The sequence below is a fragment of the Prionailurus bengalensis genome, chromosome D4 (assembly GCF_016509475.1).
Source record: "Prionailurus bengalensis isolate Pbe53 chromosome D4, Fcat_Pben_1.1_paternal_pri, whole genome shotgun sequence".
Lineage (NCBI taxonomy): Eukaryota > Metazoa > Chordata > Mammalia > Carnivora > Felidae > Prionailurus > Prionailurus bengalensis.
The window spans coordinates 39,751,519-39,769,174 of record NC_057359.1 but is presented as its reverse complement, the minus strand read 5'-3'; the positions used below and the strand labels follow the sequence as shown (position 1 = coordinate 39,769,174).

General features: G+C 43.4%; 1 protein-coding gene across 8 annotated transcripts in view; it reads left to right on the top strand.

The window, feature by feature from the left end:
* The window catches only part of NFIB (nuclear factor I B), a 458,039-nt gene that overhangs the window by 48,313 nt on the left and 392,070 nt on the right, over nt 1-17,656 (top strand). The gene's annotated exons all lie outside the window — the stretch shown is intronic.

Below are 17,656 nucleotides of genomic sequence, written 5' to 3'. Positions count from 1 at the left end.
ATATTCCCTGGTCTGACAAAATCCTCAGGGATTTTGCTGACACTGGACTCAAAGTGAGCATCCAAGGGGTCATGGGTAAGGCACCAACAGTGTCTACTACTATCCTTTATTTTTAAAAAATTTAATTTAAAAGCTGGATCTGAGATTTCTCAACTCTTCTTGTTACAAAACGATCTTCAGCCAGAGTGGTGTGAAAGGCAGAAAGGCTTTGTACTTGAAGAAGAGAGCATGGTTAAAGACACCAGGACATCTACCCAACAGATGTATTTCCATCTCAGCAGGAGACAGCCATGTTTCTGTAAGTGTTGATTAAACTGTTCCCCCATGGTGGTTCCCTTGTTTGTCTCATTCATGTTGTTCTCATTTACCTCCTTTTGCTTTGGGAATTTGCCAGCATGGAACTTGTTTCAACGTCTACACTGATTAGATACAAGCTTATGTTGAGCTGGAAGCCAATAAACGTTTGGCTGGGGAACTCGTGGGGCTCGTTAACCCAAAAGAGAGTTTTGGACTGAAAATGCAAATAGACCCAGGAAGGTTAAGATGAATGTGCAAACACTAGACTCATAATGGACTGTCCTTCTCAGGCAGAGACACCTCAATGAACTTTTGAGGGTTGACATCTGGGAAAGCCCTCAAGTTCCTCCATGTAGAGTCTTGTCTCTTGAGGGGAAACTGAATACATGGGTTTGGTGCCATTGACGGTTCTTATACTTGCTCTGAACGTTGGAGTAGTTCTAGAAGAAGCATGGTATAGTTGCAAGGACTCAGGTTTAGGAGTCAAAGAGAATTACATTCAAATTCTGGGCAAGATAATTAACTGCCTTGTGACTGTGGGCAAGGTGTTGAGACTGTCATTTTCCTAAAAAAAATAAATCTGGGTAATAATTTCTATATCTCAGGTTAGGAGGAAGATGAAATTAAGACACCATCTCTAAGGAACTGAAGAGGGCCTGACATAAAATGTACTCAGAGAAGTGATTTCCCTTCCTCTTCGTTGTCTTTCCAGCTTAGAAAGACATGTCCCCTTTCCTTTCCTTTCCTTTCCCTTTCCCTTTCCCTTTCCCTTTCCCTTTCCCTTCCCTTCCCTTCCCTTCCCTTTCCTCTTCATTTCTTGGGTTTTTTTTAAACAGTCAGTGGCTTACAATATGTTCACAACATTATGCAACCACCACTACTATCTAATTCCAGATTTCTTTTTCTTTTGACTTGTTAACAATGGGCTTTGTTTGTTGGTTGGTTTTATGGTGTTTACAAAGAGCTATAGGAGAACGCCCTTTACTAACAAAGCTTACATTTGAAATGCAATTTGTGCTACAGACCGCATTCATAGTATCACAGAGGATCTTTCCCTGGAAGACGCTGGAGGCATTGCAGAGATGTTTTCCGGATAAAGTGAGACACTGAGAGGTGACCTAAGGACAAAACGTCAGTGAGTGGCAGTGTCTGAGCCAGATACCAGATCTCCTGTTTCCTTTCCCAAAATAGTACTCAGTGGTAACATTTTACCCCAGAAACTTTGCCAACAAGTGCAAAGCACTGCCCTGTGGATGAAGCAGGTTGTAAATCACAGGGTTAAGTCTCAGCAGCATGGACAGGTTGTCAGAAGGAATGTGGCCAAAGGCCGAGCATACTCTTGCCTGGAGATTTAGGCACAGCCCTCTGTGACTCCCACCGCTCTTTCTCCGTAGGGGCTTTGGTTCTGAAATCTGGTAGCATAGGTTTCAGTCCCGTGAGGGCCTTACCCATAAAGAGAAGGAGAAGACAGCAATTCCACCAGAGCTTGCTGGAACATGACCCACAGTCTTGGGTCTCCGGTAGTCTTGGCACAAGGGGCTCGTTTTCACCTTTCCTCCAACATTCGAGGTCAATGTCTCTAAACTTGGCAACCTACTCAAACCCTAACCAGACCTAGATTCTCTTTTCTTTCGTTCAGCCAAGGATTTTGGATCCCTATTCAGTTTTATTTCTTATCATTTATTCCTGTTAGGCAGGATTGTAGTGGGTTTCAGGTGGCAATGTTTAGAAATCACTTCTTGGTCTAATCCTAACCATCTAGCATCTGCAAGGATGATGTAATATGCCAGTGGCTGTTTAAAATTGTTATAAGAGGCTTTAAAAATATCCCTTGTGAATGTGTACCTTGTTAATGGGAATGAATACACATGCTATTTTATGAACAGTTTGAAAGAGTCTATCAGAACAATTTTTTAAATTAATGTTTATTTATTTATTTATTTATTTAAAAAAAATTTTTTTTTCAACGTTTATTTATTTTTGGGACAGAGAGACAGAGCATGAATGGGGGAGGGGCAGAGAGAGAGGGAGACACAGAATCGGAAACAGGCTCCAGGCTCCGAGCCATCAGCCCAGAGCCTGACGCGGGGCTCGAACTCACGGACCGCGAGATCGTGACCTGGCTGAAGTCGGACGCTTAACCGACTGCGCCACCCAGGCGCCCCTATTTATTTATTTGAGACAGAGAGACAGAATGCGATCAGGGGAGGAGCAGAGAGAGGGAGACACAGAATCCAAAGCAGGCTCCAGGCTCTGAGCTGTCAGCACAGAGCCCAATGCAGGGCTCGAACTCACAAGCCTTGAGATCATGACCTCAGCCGAAGTCGGACACTTAACCGACTGAGCCACCCAAATGCCCCCAAAATTTTAAATGTGCTTACCACTTATCCTGTAATTCTACTTCTAGGGTTTTTCCTATAGCAATTCACTCACACAGATGCAAAAACATCATTATGATAGTGAAAAGTTGAAGGAAAAAATTAAAAATATATTGGTTATCCATTGATAGAGAGGATTCCTAAATTTAATGTATTATGGGATACTATCCATGAAATTGCTTGAAATGACATGGATATTATCCATAGTGCTTTTTGTGATGAAAGATAAGAAAGCAAATTGCAGAACACTATGTATCCTTTGATCCCATCTTGTAAAACACAACACTACCAAAATGACCTATAAATATTTGTGGCTTTTTTCCTTTTTACAGTCATAATGTCTTTTGGGGGTGGACCCTGTTAGATGATTCTACTCATGGGTTTGAAGATGGAGATTGTACAGAGGTGAGAAAGTCTAACTTGTTCTGCATATTTGAAGGAGGGCGAGGACAGCAGAAAAGATGAGGAGAGGAGAGAGAAAGAAGGAGAGAAGTGGTCGGAGGTCGGCAGCATCTAATACAAAAGGGAGCAAGCAGCTACCTGGGGCAAGATGGGCAAGAACACAAATAGTCAATGAATGACTGTAGGTTGTTTGCCATGTCCATTATGGTGGGAATTCTGCCTCATAACACTCCAACTGCGAATAGGGTCACTATTTCTTGGTGTGGACATGTGTGTGCCTGAGCAGGAACATGATGGTGTGCGTTCCATGTATGAGGAGGTGTGCGGATGGAGGTATAAATCCAAGAAGGGGCCGAGTTGCCCGTCTGAGTCAGAGGTGGGGAACCAAGACTGAGACAGTAGGTACCGAGGCAGGGGCCCTGCCCAGCTTTGGTCACATCCCACCCCCCCCACCCCCCGCCCACACACTCTGTTGTGAAAACCTGCAGAAATTTGGGGGAAGGCATTAGACTTCCGCACGGCCTAACACCAGGGGTTGCAAACCCTTGATCTAGATATCATGGGGCAGGAGGGCATGGGTCAACATCAGGGTTATAAATATAACGGATGTATTCTTTGCCAAAATATCTGTAATACGATCAGATTAACTACCCTAGATCTACTAATCTAAGTACAAAAGAACCCAGTGCATCTTCTTAGTTTCACTTTCTAGTCTATGGATTACGGATTAAGAATGGGATGTGGAATATATTTGCACAATTCCAAGTCAATGTCTTAAGTGTTATTATTGCTACAACAGATAGATAACCCTAACGCAACCCAACTCATGAATCACCAAATGACCACCAACCTCTCTGCACAATATTTGACCCAACAAATCTCCGTGGCAACCAACCAACGCACTCCCAGTAGATACCATGGACCACACAGGAAAAAAAAATTACCCTCTCCTAGTACGTGACATGATAGTTTCAATGCTAATAATTTTAAAACTTCGTTTAGAGCAATTCCGTTATGTGGATGGTGCCGATGTCTGAAGAGGTTAAGGGCGCCTGGACAGCTCCCTCAGTTGAGTGCCTGACTCTTGCTTCCGGCTCAGGTCATGACCCCAGGGTGGTGGGATCAAGCCCTGTGACAGGCTCCAATGCTCAAGATTCCCTCTCTCCCTCTCTCTCTGCACCCCCCCCACCCCACTCATGCACATGCTGTCTCTAAAAAAAGTAAACAAGATAAAGAAATCTGAATTGGTAATGCTTTATTCTTTAGACATATATTCACATGCATGCTTAGAAACATATTTGAAATGATACCTACCACTGCTTCAAAGGGGAATTTTTAATTTTACCTGACATACTACTATATAAGCATATATTATAATTAAAATAATTAAAGAAAAAAATGTGTTTTTTTGCTCTCTGGCTTAATTAACGTATCCCATACTTGGTAGGCACTCATTCCCCCTGATGTCACATGCTTATGGAATACTGTCCCATCCACACTACCTCAGGAAGAATGGAGTGCCATTGATATAATCAGCTGCAGCTAGATGCTGCTTGTTTTAAGATATTTTTAACATTATCTAACTGTTCCATGCACTCTTAGGATAAGCACTCCTCATAACCATGGCAAATACCCCTAAAAGCAAAGAAAGAGAAATGTATGTATTCTAGTATTTATTTAGCGCACTGAGAAATTGCAATTCCTAATGTGATCTTTATTCGCTTGAACATTATGAGCCAGAAGCTACAAAACGGATTGTTTCTATCGTAATTTTTTCTATCATTTTGCACATGGAATGTGTTCATTTATTCACAGAGTTTTAATCTGAGAAATGGTTGTGGTCTTTAACAATTGAAAAGATCATGGCCAAAAAAAAAAAAAAAAAGAAAAGATCATGGCCATATATGTCACCCCCCCATGTTCCGTTCCTGGGGATTGTTGGGGTTTTCTGTTGTCTTTTGGTTGGTTGTTGGGTTTTTGTTCAAAAGCTTATGGGGCGCCTGGGTGGCTCAGTCGGTTGAGTGTCCAACTTCGGCTCAGGTCATGATCTCACGGTCTGTGAGTTTGAGCCCCGTGTCGGGCTCTGTGCTGACAGTTCAGAGCCTGGAGCCTGCTTTGGATTCTGTGTCTCCCTCTCTCTCTGCCCCTCCCCCGCTCATGCTCTGTCTCTCTCTCTCTCTCTCTCTCTCTGTCAAAAATAAATGAACATTAAAAAATTTTTTTAAAAAAGCTTAAGTTTCCAGTGTTTGTATTGGTACCTAAATCCATTTGTGATGTTAACATCAAGAAATTAATCAAGAATTTTACATGATGCACTTAAAAGGACAAAGAATCCTAAAGCAATGAAAAGCCTCCAGAAATTATCCAGAAGACTATACATAATAGCATATGGGAATTTTGAATCCTATTACATAACCCATTAAGTCAACTTACTGGTGAAAATCATGAGAGGCCAACAGCCAATATCTGACCTTGAAAATCAGTCTGGCTTACATCCCTATGCATGTTTGAGGGAATGAGTCAAGGTGCCTAGGGTGGGTGCCATCAATATTCCCTGTTAGTTCATGGATACAAATAAAATATTAACCTGTTAGTATTTTTTTCCACTTTCTATTATTTTTTTTTTGTTTTCCTTTTTCTTTCTTTCCCCAAGCTTTACTGAGATATAATTGACATATAACATTGTGTAAGTTTAAGGTGTACAACGTGATGATTTTATATACATGTATATGGTGAAACGGTGACCACAATAAGGTTAATTAACACACCCATCACTTCTCATACTTAACGCTTTTTTGTTTGGGGTGAGAACTTTTAAGATCTACTCTTAGCAACTTTCAAGTACACAATACAATACTGTTAACCACAGTCACCCTGCTGTACTTTAGATCCCCAGAACTTATTTAATAACCGAAAGTTTGTACCCTTTGACCACTTTCACCCATTCTATTTTTTCTTTTTCTTTTTGTAATAATTTATTTAAACAAAAAAAACTAAAAACAAGCAAACAACCGGTTCACCTATTTCTCTCATTCCCCATGCCCCGCCTCCGCCATCCACCAATCTGTTGTCTGTATCTATGAGCTTTTTTTTTTTTTTTAGATTCCATATATGAGTGAGATAATATGGTGTTTGTCTTTCTCTGTTTGAACTATTTCACTCAGCATAATGCCCTCAAGGTCCACCCACGTTGTTGCAACTGACAAGATATATACGTACACACACACACACACACACACACACGCACCACAATTTCTTTATCCATTCGTCCATCAGTAGACACTTAGGTTACTTAAGTTGTGTCCATATCTCTTGGCTGTTGCAAATAATGCTGAAATGTACCGGGTGGTGCATTTATCTTTTCAAGTTAGTGTTTTCATTTCCTTTAGATGAAAACCCAGAAGTGGAAGTAGAAACTTCTATACTATTTTCCACTGTAAGTGTACCAATTTACATTCCCACCAACCGTGCACATGGTTCTTTCTTCTCACTATCCTCTCCAACACTTGTTATTTCTAATCCTTTTGATTAATAGGCATTCTAACAGGTGTGAGGGGAGGTCGCCTTGTGGTTTTGATTTGCATTTTCCTGATGATTAATGATGTTGAGCATCTTTTCATGAACCTGTTGAGCATCTGTATGTCTTCTTTGGAAAAATGTCTATTCAGATCTTCTGCGCATTTTTAATCAAATTATTTGGGTTTTTTTTTCACTGTTGAGTTGTAGGAGTTCTTTATATATTTTGAATATTGGCCGCTTATCAGATATATGATTTGCAAATATATTCTCTCACTCAGTAGGTTACTTTTTTATTTTGTTGATGATTTTCTTTGGTGTGCAGACCTTTTCCATTTGATGTAGTCCCACTTGTTGAGTTTTGCTTTTGTTGCCTTTGTGTTGAGTGTCAGATTAAAAAAAAAAAAATCATTGCCAAGACCCATGTGAAGGAGTTTACTGCCTATGATTTCTTCTAGGAGTTTTGGGGTTTCAGGTCTTACATTCAAGTCTTTAATTAGCAGTTTGAGTTAATTTTTGTGTGTGGTGTAAGAGTGACCAAGTTTCATTCTTCTGCATCTGGCTGTCTGATTCTCCCAACACCATTTATTGAATAGACTGTCCTTTCCCCATTGTGTATGCTTGACTTTTCTGTGTTGTAAATTATTTGACCAAGTATGCATGGGTTTTTTCTGTTCCATTGATCAAAGGATCTCTTTTTTTTTCCAATACCATACTGTTTTAATTACGGTAGCTTTGTAATACAGTGTGAAATCAGGGAGTGTGATACTTCCAGCTGTGTTCTTCTTTCTCAAGATTGCTTTTGCTATTCATGTTTTTTTGTAGTTCCATACAATTTTTAGGAGGATTTATTCTATTTCTGTGAGAAATTCCATTGGAATTTTGATAGGAATTGTATTGAATCTGTATAATGCTTTGGGTAGTATGGATGTTTTAACAGCTTTAATTCTTACAATCCGTGAACATGGAATATCTTTCCATTTATTTGTGTTTTCAGTTTCTTTCATTAATGTCTTGTAGTTTTCAATACACAAGTCTTTTCTCTTCTTGGTTCAATTTATTTATTATTTTTCCTTATCAATTAGCATTAAGGGTTTTTTTCCCAATTGAGTTCATCTTCCTTGATGAAAAAGGAAAAGCACTTAGAAAACTCCAGGAAATTGACCTTATTCTTGTCACTTGAAAATTAATCAGAAAAAAATTCTATCACCTTCTTTTTGAACCCTATATTTGGTTTAGGGATTAGGGTCAGAATTGATTTCATTTTGTTTCAAACTTGCTTTCTATTGACTTTAGCTCTGACTCCTAATTGTAGTGAGAGGCCAAGAACTGTGTTTTCTGAGGTTGGATGCATTAAGTCCTTTTTCATTATTGATAATTCCAATAGCATTGCTGATTGATGACCCGGATCCTTTGGAACTCAGGGAGTTAATTTGAGTAATGTGGGACAAATTCTCATCTGCCTTTGGCCCTGGCCTGCTACAGGTTTTCAGTTTCCGGAATGAACCACTCAGGCTTGAAGGTTTTTCTCCTCACTTTTTGAGGTTATGAGTACAGGCTCCACAGGCTCTGTTTTGTCACCTTAATGGTCCAAAAGCTGTTATCTCTGTTTTGAATTTGCGGGAAACCTGGGAGGCTAGGCCCTGGAGCCAGACTGTCTGGGCTCAAGTCACAGCTCTACAATTTCCTGCTGAGTGACCTTGGGTAAATCCCTCAAGTGAGGAAACTACGCTTCGTTTGGGGTAGTTGGGGTAATAATACAAAATTGGGGTAGTAATAATGGTACCTCCTTCATGAGCTGTTATGAAGGTGAAATTAGTTACGGAGCACATATGAAGTGCCCGGTAAGTGTTAGAGGAAAACATTGCCTGAAAGCAGAACACATGTACTTAGTATACATCTTATACTCCTGTCCTGTGCGGTTTCTATGAGGGTTGCATAGCCTCATTCCCTCTTCACACTATGTCCAGCAGCCCCCCGAAGCCTGCTCAGTGACCCCGACGCGGAGTGGAGCCAGTTCTAGGGCCAGCACTTAGGGGGTGACAGCAAAAGAAACAAGAACAGTTACTCAAGAAAAACGACGCATCGCATGTTGGAAATCTCTCCTTTCCACAACTGGAAAACAAACCTATTAATTTCCCAGTAAAGGTGGTGACACCGAGAAAATCCTATGGGCCTAGATAAAATGAAAAAAAAAAAAAAAAGAATGAAGAGCGTGTTATTTCTTTTTTCTGGAATATTCTTTGAGAGCAGGTGTGACAAGCGCCAGGCAGTATATGGCACAGGGTGACTGACTCAAGGATTAGAGGGTGGGCTGTGTGGCATGGGTGAAATGAGGGGCAGATACGGGGCCAGTGTTGCAGGACTGTGATGCTGGGAGAGAAGGCTGGGAAAACCCCGCGTGGAAACGTGGCTGGAAGGGCCGTTCGTGAAAAACTCACTCCTTTGGGCTTGATGAGTTTGCTACCAAGACTTGCAAGCAGCTTACTTTTAATAAGACTGGATTGACTTCTCTACTAAACTAGGAACCTCTTCAAGGCTTTCTTCCCTGAAAATTATGAAGTGACAGAATCCAAAGGATGACCCTTAATTCTAGTCTTAGAATCTTGGCCATGTGGCAGATGACCATTGGTTCTCTATTGCCACCGGGTCAAAAATTAAATCCTTTGGTGACAGACTGTTTGTATAATGTTTATTATACAACTGGATTTTCCAAGGGATCCCTAATGAGACATAACCTGTCCTTTAGTGTTTCCCCAGGAGTATTGAGGGGCGGGGTTCTGAAATACCCCCCGACTCTGAGACCTCAGAGGTATTCATGCCATTACCTCCAGAACTACATAAATCCCCTGTTCTTGGGTGGTGGGTGGGGTGCAGGGAAAATCCACACCACGAGGTGCTGAACACTGAGTTCTCTTTTTAAAACCTCGATGTTAAGGGACTTCACTGGATGTGGTTCATGAAAGCTAGAGAGAAAAGCGGAAGAAATTTTGAAGCCGCGCTTCTCAAGCTATCTGTGGGGAAGGACTAGTTTGGGTTTGGTTCTTCGTTTTCAATCTGTTGCAGATGAACACTTCTGCAAATTGCGATCCGAATGAACAACTAGACAAGTGAGGCTTCAAAAGTCATACAAATGCAAGCTCCAAGCTTTAATTACTGGGTTCAGCGGACGTTAAAAGTTACTCTGTAAAATCGCCCTAACATTTCTAAGCCCTTACTTTCCACTTTTGTACTTACCCCACTGGAGACCTGGAATAGAAGGTTTTGCAGAGGGACACTGGTCCATGGGCCACCACGGTGCATAGCACCAGGCTGGAGAATATTGGGGATGATAGGTCTTCATCCATAACTTGGACCTAACCTGGAGCCATTTCAGAAAACACAGCAACATGTACATTTATAGTGCTCACTTAAGTGCGCATATCGTCAGAAAATACTGTGTTGGAAAGTATTCTACTGCAAGGGACACAAAATCCACCTCAGGATTTCGGTCAACCCAATGATCTATAGGTTCAAGGCAAATTGTTGTTCGTGACCCCCCATCAGTACTGTTTTGACTATGTGAGGATGCCTATTACCAGTCGTCTAAAGAGCAGGGGAACTCATTGAAGGGAAAATGTCCCCTACGGGTTTTCCGGGATAAAGCAGAGAATGAGGTTTGCCAAGTAGCTCAGGGCAGTAGGACCTGAGGACTCTAAGTCTGAGCAACGTGGGTGAACCAATCACTTCAGGGGCCTTAGGTGATAAGCCTATTTTCCCAGCTGGAAGGTAGCTCAGACTGGACATGACCATGATGTCTGGCCATTCTGAGGTTGAACATCACTAATTGGTTTGGTAACGCGGCAGACTAAATTCCCTGGAAAAGTTCCAGGGCCCGTTGGCAGACAAAACAAGGAACAAAGTAGGTATTTGCTGCTTTTAAAGCAGCAAAAGTGAAACCAGACAAACCTTAAATTCCACTCCCAACTGGGCAAAAGAACTATGTAGATAAAGTCTGGCCAAGGTATCCAATGTCCAAAGATGGGCGAATTTAGTGTTCTTCCTAACTAATGGCTATAATTTGGTAGCTTTGCAGTCTTCATGACTGTTTGGGGGGGAAAGTCCCATTTTCCCCATGTCACTTACTGCACATTTCCATTCCTATAAAATCAGTGTTTGGCTCAAGCCTTGGCAACACTTCTGGGTTGCATTCCACATGTGGTTTGCATTTTACTAGCCGACTTGTTTATAAATAAGCCCAGCCACAGGACAACAGTGATTAAAGACGAGCCGACACCTGACCTCAGGGAGCAGGCAAATCGACTTAGAAGCATTCAAGTTTCATCTAGACTTCTCATCCAAAATGTGCGATGTCAGTGCTGTGAGGAAGGAAGTTGGAGCTTTAGTCATCAAACTTGTTTAAGTGAAACACTGCCTCAGTGATTTTGAGTTTGTTGCTTCCTACGATTAAAGAAGTTTAGATTTCATTTCCACAGTATTTTTTAATAGCAACCTTATGCTAATTCAACATATGCTTACTGTATAGATAATTGTCTCCAAGAATATCAGTACATATGGAATTTTTCAGATCATTAATGCTTTAAACTATGCATCCAGCTCAATTACCTAACCATTTCTGGTCCAAGGTCAGATTTTAGGCACCATGCCTCTCCATTTCCATTTCTTTTTCGTGGTCCAAGGTCAGATTTTAGGCACCATGCCTCTCCATTTCTATTCTTCTTTTTTTTTTTTTTTGTCTTGGAGGTGAAGAGAAACTTAGAGTTCACCCACCCCATTCCATCCTCTTCACAGATGAGGACTCTGACGCCCATGGGGCAGTGGGGGTGGGAGGGATAAAGTGACTCATCAAAGGTCTCAACAGCAAACTTTGGGCAGAATCTAGGTTCCATTCCCCTGGCCCCTTGTCTGGTTCTCACAGCAATCAGAATTCATGAAAGAAACTCTGAATAAAACTGCTGTGGACATATGGTCTTGAATTTATACTACAAGATGCTATTCGTTGCCTGCCTGCTCGTCCATGCTGTCTCTCAAGGAAATCGCCCTACCCCAATCCCCTGCCGCCTAAGCAGCCAGATTTTTGTACCATGCAATTCCTCTAATCCTGCTCTTGTTAACCAGTCTGGAGACGATCATCTGGCCCTGTGAAGTTCATCCATAGAAGGGGTAGGAAGGTAAGCTAGGGCAATGAGATTCTTTCTTCCAGGAGAGTAAACCAAGGAAGAGAGAAAGTTACCTTTTGGAAGTGGGTTCATGGAGTCTGAATAGGGATAGTTTGAAAACAAACTGTACCAGGCACTCTTCTCCACACGTGGCCTGTATGAACTCGTTTTAACCCTCGCAGCAAGCCATGAGCTGGATATTAATATTGTGTTTATTTTCAGGTAAACAAATCGAGGCACAGAGAGGTAATGAACCTGCTGAAGGTCATACCGCTCACTTTAGTGCTATAGCACCTGCTAGTCTGTCTGTCTCTCATGTCGTAATCCTCAATATAACTCTTTTTTAAAAAAAAATGTAGTTATTTAGCACAACAGAGATGGAATATTTGGGAAATTTTTGATTTGAAATATTTAAGTATACCATAAAAAACCACCTAGAAAAAGCATAGTCATTTATACATTTCAGTCCTAACAGTCTTTATGTCTCATTCATTTATTCGAGTTAGAGTTTGAAAGCTCCCCAGGCAGAACCAAGATGGCAGCCAAGATATGGGGGAGGCCTTCCTCAGGAGTGTAGGCTGAAAATGAGGTTCTTGCAAACCCAATGTCTGAAAGGGAATATAAGATAGGGGTAGAAACAGGAGGGGAAGTGGAAACACAGCTAATTAACCACAAAAGAGCCCACATGCTCAGCTTCTAGCCAATGAGTCTCAGGCATCTACTGAATGAAACCAGTGAAACCAGTGAAATGCATAAGACTAAGTCCCATCCAAACTTGGAATTTAGGAGTCATTTTAGAACACGACTGTGGGGCAAAGGCAAACTCACTGACTGTGCCTAAGTTATATCAGTGAGAGGAATACAGGAATCTCAACATGGCCCAAACCAAAGCTGTGATTCTGAGGAACCAGTCCTTTAAAAAGTCATAAAATATAGCCAACTGAGAGGGTTACAGAGTTTTAAAGGGCTGGGATTTGAGCCACTGGCTAAGAGGTCACCAGGAGAAAGAATAACATCAATGAACTAATATTTATCGATCACTAAAAACAATGTTTCCCAAACCTTCATTATGCTAAATATTCGAATACATTGTGGAGCTTAATATAATGAATGAATGAATGAATGAATGAATCTATGAATGAGTCAATGAACCAATCAGTCAATCGATACATTGATAAAACCAAACCATAGGCCCCAACCTAATCCCACCAAATCTGCAGTTCCAGAGAAGACTCCTGGGAAGCCGTCCATGAACAAGCATCTGGGTGATTCTCATCATCAGGGAAGTTTGTGAAGCACCAGAGTGTTGATCATTATCTCATCTCATCCTTACACCAACTCTTTCAGGTTGACAGTGTGTCCCATCCCTTTGCCAGATAGTGAAACTGAGTCCTAGAAATTCACCTCAGGCTACACAGCTTGGCAGGTGATCGAGTCCAGGTGAGTCTCCAGGCCTTTGTTTTAACTGAGCCCCCATCCTCCGTGGCTGAGACTGTGCTTTGCCAAACTTGTGAGTGGCCTGCTGAGTAGCAAGAATCAAGTTGGGGCCCTCTGACAGGAGGGCTCTGTGTCAACCCATTGCTAAAGGAATTCAGGGCCTTGCCAAGTTCATTTTATCCCTCCACATCCTAATGTTGGTATACTTGCCAACTTGGAAAAAAAAAATGGACACCAAAAAGATCGTTCCCCGGAAGGGGAAAGAGACGGCCCCCGGAAAGTAGACAGAGGCCAACAGCCATTCAACATAAGGTTGAATCTGTTCCCCTGTCCCTGCTCCACTTACGTTACCTGGTGGGTGAGTGTGGAACATGTAGGCATGAGGTACGGTCAGGGATATAGGGAGAGACGAAGGAGGGCATGAGGGGCAGAGGCTGGGGCGTGAGAAGCTGCCAATATCTCTGGACTTATTTTCGTTCCAAACAGTAGCTCCTCCTTTGCCTCTGGTTTCAGAGACAGATTTTATATGAGGGTAGACTTTGCAACTCCTCACACTTATTGTAGGTGTTACTCCTTGACTGCTTCATCGCCGTGATCAGCAATAAATTCCTTCAAATGAGAAGGGTCTATGATTTCTCTGGGGAAACAATAAAGGAGGAGGATTTGGTTCTGTCTCTTTCCAGCTGTGCGATCTTGGGCAGTTTGCTGGTTTAGAGTCTTAATTCTCTCATCTGTGAGTGAGTGTGATTATATCTACCTCTTGAAGTTGTGTTGAAATTTCATGAAATATGTAAGTAAAACACCTAGCCTGCAAAAAGCTCTCACACATGTTAGCTCCTTCTTCATATACACCCTCCACATCTCCACCCCATCTCCCGAGTAGTCTCTGCCATGTGCTGCTAAGGCAGATTGTATCTCATGTCCCAAGTTCTCCCTGACAGAAGTACAAAGAAAAGGAACAAGGAAAGAGTCGCTATGGGCGGTGATTTTCATATACTTAGAAATAGTGCAACAAATTTAAAGCTTCTCAAACCAAATGGAATACCCATTGCCACCCCTCTGCTCCATCTGGGTTCTTGTGAACAAAGGATCTCTTTCCCATGTAAGTATGTATTTCTTGTGTCTTTATCATGCGAGATGTTGAAAATGGCTGCCCTCCCAGCCCCTGGAAAGCCTTAGACCCATATCTTCCCACCTTATCTTACTAGTCAAGAGGTTTCTTTTAATTAGCCTTTTCTTCTGCCTCCCAGAAGGAAGTACAAGTACGAGCATTTTTTCTGCACTAGTTACCTTTATTTTAAATTTGGCAAGTTCTTAAAAGTTCCTTCCGCATTCATAAAGGCTTGCTAAATACCGTATTATGCAGCTAGGATCTGATAAGATCATGCTTCCCAGTGAACATACATCCATCCTTGGACATTCAGTTTGAGTGGGTTGGCTGAGTTGGTTGGTTTTCTGCCTGTGGCACCTTGTGTGTAAGTTGGTTAGTTCCTCTCTGAGAATAAATTCCAGAGATAAATCCTCAGGCAAAAGGACATCTCCACAGATGAGCAGCAAGAATACAGATCTGGGGTCACACGAACCTGACCTTGATTCCCATTTCTACCTTTTAATATCGACATTGTTATTTGAACTTCAGAAAACTTCAGTTTCCCCATTCGTGAAATGGGGACAAGAATGCATCCCATGCATGTTTATTGTGAAGATTGAGTCAAGTGTAAGGTAAGGTGAGTGGTGCCCCACAAAAGCTCCACAGACACAAGTCTCTATTTTCTTCCCTGACAGATTCCCCAGAGCCCAAAACAGCGACCGACCCATAGTAGGTGCTCAATAAATGTTTACTGAATGAATATTGAATCAATATTGAATGAACAAGCAAATACTATTGAATCCATCAATAAATATTATTGAATAGGTATGTATTTAATGAATGATTACTGAATGAATAAATGAATAATAAATATTGAATGAATAAACATTTTATAAAATTCTAGAACAAAGACACGGCCCACCCCCCCCCCCCCCCCCGGACTCTCTATAAGCGTTAATAAGAACCAGTTGTCAGGGGCTCGTTTGACAGCCCTGAGGCTATTCCCAGCCTCTCTCTGGCTACTCTGTGCGATGTTTCTCCCACTCTCCCATCACCACCAGATTTTACAGGCTTCTTAATACCTTGCTGACGTGCTTGGATCCGTCTGTGAACTGGTCAGCTACTGTATGCTGACCGTACCAGGAACGAGGACAAGGTCTCAGTGCCCCAGCTGGGATGCAGGTCACAGGGGAAAGTGGGGGACTTCTCCCTCTGGTAGAGAAACAGCCCTTTGCTCCATTCGGGGCAGCCTGTAGTGTCCTCGCTGACCCGTGCTGCGCGCCTGTGCTCGGTGCTCAGGTGGAGTTGCCAAGGGATGAACTCTAGATTCTAAACAACACTCGTCAAGAAAAGAGCTACTACGTCCCCGGAACTCCTTGAGGGGGATCCCTAAAAAAACCAGGATGGACCTCTGTGGTTTCGCCAGCTCCATGGGCCTGGCACACTGGGGTCCCACATTGCCTTCCCACACATCAGAGGAACCAGGCCTCAGTTCTAGCCCCCCTGGGGTGAGGAATCTTTGTGTCTCTGGAATTTGAGTTTCTGACTTCACGGAAATTCACTGCACTGTAGAGCCTTGGCTCCATTTCAGGAGTTAAGCCTTGCGGGTCTCCTTTCTGTGGGGCTCCAAGCAAGGCCATCCTGGGGGGTTTGCATGGTCCGGGGCTCCTGTCACTTCAGCCCCAGCTCCCCAGCCATAACCCACATAGTTTCATCTGGTTAAAATGCACATCAAAGGAGGGCATATCGGGGAAATAAAGAGGGAGGAGGCATCACAAAAGGGGCCTTGGGGGGCAGAGGAGGGGTGGGAGAGAAGAGAAAAGAAAGGGGGGCCCCTCGCTGGTTGGACTGTGTCCACCCCTGCGGGGAGTTGGAGGGGAGGCTCTGAAATAGGAGAGTCTCAGCACGGACTGTGCCTGGGATTTTGTTTTCATTCTGGAAGCCCCCACCCCCAAGGCTTTTTCCTCCGGCCTTGTGATCTCGGCAACAAATGGAGCAGGGAGTCTGGATGGAGAATGCAACACGCAGGGCCCCAGACGATGATGCCACCGAGACGTCGTTCCTAGACCTTCCATCTGCACGTTCCAGGGCCGGCGCCCGGGGTCCTGTGTGTGTTTTCAAAGTCCCTCCATGTCCGATAGTCGCTGGAAAATAGGAAAAGACGTGTCCCCCTTCTTGAGTATTGCCCGCCTGCTACCACTTGGCAGAGCTTCAGGATTTTATGACAAATAGTAATGAATAATTAACAAATCATTTGAGCGGCTACCAAAAGCCTGAGGAGAACAGCAGTGCCTCGGCTCCCCCCCACCCCAGACGGCCCTTGACAGTGTTTTCTCTCCTCGTAAAGCCTGGCCAGGATGCCCGGGCTCTGATAACACCTTCGTGGCTGGGAGGGGAGCAGATCGCCCCTTCGTCGTGCCTCCTGCTTCTCCCTGGGCTACTCACAGGACTGGCCTCGCCACTCTCTCCGTTCTGCCCCGCTTTTCTGTCAGAGACCAAAGTTTGGGGGGGACCCACCAGCTCCGCGGGCTCCATCAGAGCCGTGGTTCAACTGGAGGACAAACGCCCCTCAACCGCCACCCCAAGGGATACGTGGTGCTGCCTGGAGATATGTGGATGGTCCCAACTGGGAGAAGGGTGCTTGTTGCTACTGGAATCTAGGGAGCAGAGGCCGGGGATCCTGCTGCACACCCTGCAATGTGCCAGACAGCCCCCTCAACAAAGCTTTATTTACCTCGCCCCCAAAGTGCACCCTGCGGTACCGGAAGAGTGACGAGCCCAGGACCAAAGAAACTTGGGCTCCCTCTAGTGGTGACTTACACTATGACAGCCAAGAAAGGCCCAAAGCGGCAGGAGGTTTGGCAAGCAGGAGTGTGTGTGTGTGTGTGCGCGCGCGCGCGCGCGCGCGCGCGCTAAACAAGACATTTTACCCATCACGAAACACGCTTTGGTTGATGGTGACAGTGATTCTCATGAATCATTAATGAGCCATTTTCTTCTCTCCATGTTGTTAATATCTATGCAGCGGCCTTTGAGTGGAGAGCAGATTTCCTTCTGATTAGTTAGAAAGAGGGTTTATTTTTTGAAATATGTTCGCATGTAGAGGAGCGCTTGAGTGTGAACTGGGGTGCTCTCTTTGTGTTTCCTTCCTAAATGGAATCTCCAAAAGTTTTCATCATGTTTCCTAGTCGCGCCTTTGGAAAGAGCACGTTAGAAGCGGTCGGAACGGACAGCTCATGGATAATGCATTTTGGAGGGGGCGAGGAAGGCGGGTGGAAGGTAATTTTAAGATTCCGATTCTGACCACATGAACCTGAAAGAGCGCAAACCTTGCACCGTGCGCTCAAATGTATTTACAGGGAAGAATCTGAAAAACA